We start from the raw sequence: 2,523 nt of genomic DNA, 5'->3' as shown, positions 1-2,523 counted from the left end.
CGCTGTGTCATATCACGCTCGTTCGACTGCGATGAGGCAACGAGTCGCATTTTCCAGGACGGCACTTATGGGGCCCAAGATGACGAGGGAACCCCGTTGAGGAATAAGAGCAACACATTCACGACACTAGAGGTGGCACATATTCTTCCTCACTCATTGACTACTTTCTCGAGCGGGGAACAGGAGTTAGTAGTATGTTCGGTATCACCTGTTGGACAAAATCTCTGGATTCGTCGTCAACGCCCAGTGGATAATCTGTTCGTCGACTGACTCTTCATTACAGGACGAATCCAAAAGGAAGGCCCTTGCAATTCTGGACATGTTCGATGATGGTGTGGTGCGTCTAATCGAAGGCAGTGATATCGATCGAACACGCAATGCAATCACTTTAACAATGCGGTTCCACCGATTGTTCAGCCGTTTTCAGGTCTATTTCGAACGACAAGGCAATCAATTGTATGCATACCGAATCGATCCCGTACGAGACAATTTCGTACGCCGTTCTATCCTTTCTATCGAGAGCCGCACTCTTTTCACCACTGGCGCCAAAACGATCGACCCCCCTTCTGCACGATTTCTTGCCGTACACGCCGCCATTGCGCGTGTACTCTATTTGAGTGGCGCTGGTCGTCATATTGATAAGATCCTTTATGACCTTGACCAAGGGGACATAATGGTAGACGGATCTACGCAGTTGGGATATCTCACTACGCTTAGAGTTGGGGGTTGGTGGGATGGGCGGGTCGGCGGATATTGACCATTAATCCGTGGCTGAATGAAGTTTTCGGTATGGACTATCTAGAGAAGAGGCTGACAGGGCGACAGTTACCGGTGGAGAGCTACAGGGCTCTCTCTTAGATACAGGATCGAAAGAAAGGAACATGAAATCATACATTCATTCCTATTTGTCTCCGAAGTAGCCCTTCAGCGTCACCTTCCTTTCTTGTTCAGACCACGACCCCCTGTCGATGTGGTCATTCAGGCTTTCATTCAGTGTCTGAATTTCCCGATCGCGCTCCTGCACCTGGAGCTCCAGATGTTGTATGCGACCTTCTAGCTCGTCTTCTACCGATTCGGGCAGTGGCAAGGCTGGCACACAAGACGCTGGTGGCTTTGGCGCAAGTGATGATACCCACAGCTCCGGGACCCTTGAGCTCTTCGTCAGTGATCTCGTCGGGGCGCGGAATGTCCAGTCCAGGCCCAGAGGCGGCGTCTGATAGAGCACGATCTCCTCGTCGAAGCGGGTCGGGTGCAGGGTCTGCAGCGACAGGCCGGTCCTCCTCCGCCCGGTCATGGCTCATGATGGCCCATTGGATCGGCGCCGGGCCTTGCAGATCGGGAAGCAGGGAAGGGCGGACGTTCAGACCACCGCGCAGTGATTGGCGCCAGGACAACAGAATCTTCCCGCCATAAGATGGTAGCTCTACAAAGGATCCATATCCAACGGTGCACAGCGCGTGCCAACGCCATAAACTAGCATGTTGGCAGCTTCAGTAACCCATCCCATGGCGAATCGCCCCTTTTGTCGAGGCTTGTTACGCCGGAGGGCCACGGCGGAAGAGAAGGGGCTCAGGATCTGGTGGCTGACTTGCTCCGAGACCAGCGACGTCTCGCCGGATTCGTCGTCCCACTTCCCCAGGAACAGCTCGCCCAGGAATGGGTTGAGAGGCTTCTTCTCCAATGCAAGTTTTCTCTGAACGAATGACGAGGGTGGTCGAATATGTCTCTGCCACAGCACTTCTCAGTGATCCGCGGCATGACTCATTGCGAGGGACGAAAGACACCGGGTCTGCAATCAATTCAGTCATCGCGTTACTTTCTGACCCTTGATAATGCCTGCCAAATCTTTCTATAAGGTATCGCTTGGTTCCCATATTGCCTTGGGTGACATCTAACATCTGGCTCGCATTGGCGTAGGGCGATAGCAATTCCGCGCCTACATCAGCGCGAGACATACATTGACGCTCCAAACGCCAATATGAGCAGGCTGGTGCCGGCTTGCAAGACATACGAGGCGATATCTCCTATGATGCCGTCTCTGCGAAAAATATTGAACGCTTTGAGCGGACCCTCGCACCGAATGGCACTCTCAATTCCAGCAGAGACCATATGGCAGAGTACTACCGAGTGCTTGCCTGGTTCCAGAACGAAAGGCAACCACTGCGAATATGGTGGATGTTGGACGGAGGTATGAAACGAGAAGAAGCAGTTGAGGAGCTGAACTGTCCAGTGCAGAGTCCCAACTCGAAGGCGCGAAAGAAAAGGGATGGGAACACTTATTAATGGTTTTGTATTATAGAAAGATTATCTAGAAAGAAATCGGTCGGGCACTGGACCATGTTTGACCAGAGAGTCAAAGCTTGCTTAGGGTTTACTACCAGCTCCTGGTCTGTATATCCAGTACCCGCCTTCGCATAAATGGTGCTCTAACAACAACAACAACAACAACAACAACAACAACAACAACAACAACAACAACAACAACAACAACAACAACAACAACAACAACAACAACAACAACAA

Source organism: Cladophialophora immunda, assembly GCF_000835495.1.
Source record: "Cladophialophora immunda strain CBS 83496 unplaced genomic scaffold supercont1.5, whole genome shotgun sequence".
Taxonomy (NCBI): domain Eukaryota; kingdom Fungi; phylum Ascomycota; class Eurotiomycetes; order Chaetothyriales; family Herpotrichiellaceae; genus Cladophialophora; species Cladophialophora immunda.
The sequence above is the reverse complement of the archived record's forward strand: the minus strand, read 5'-3'. Positions refer to the sequence as shown.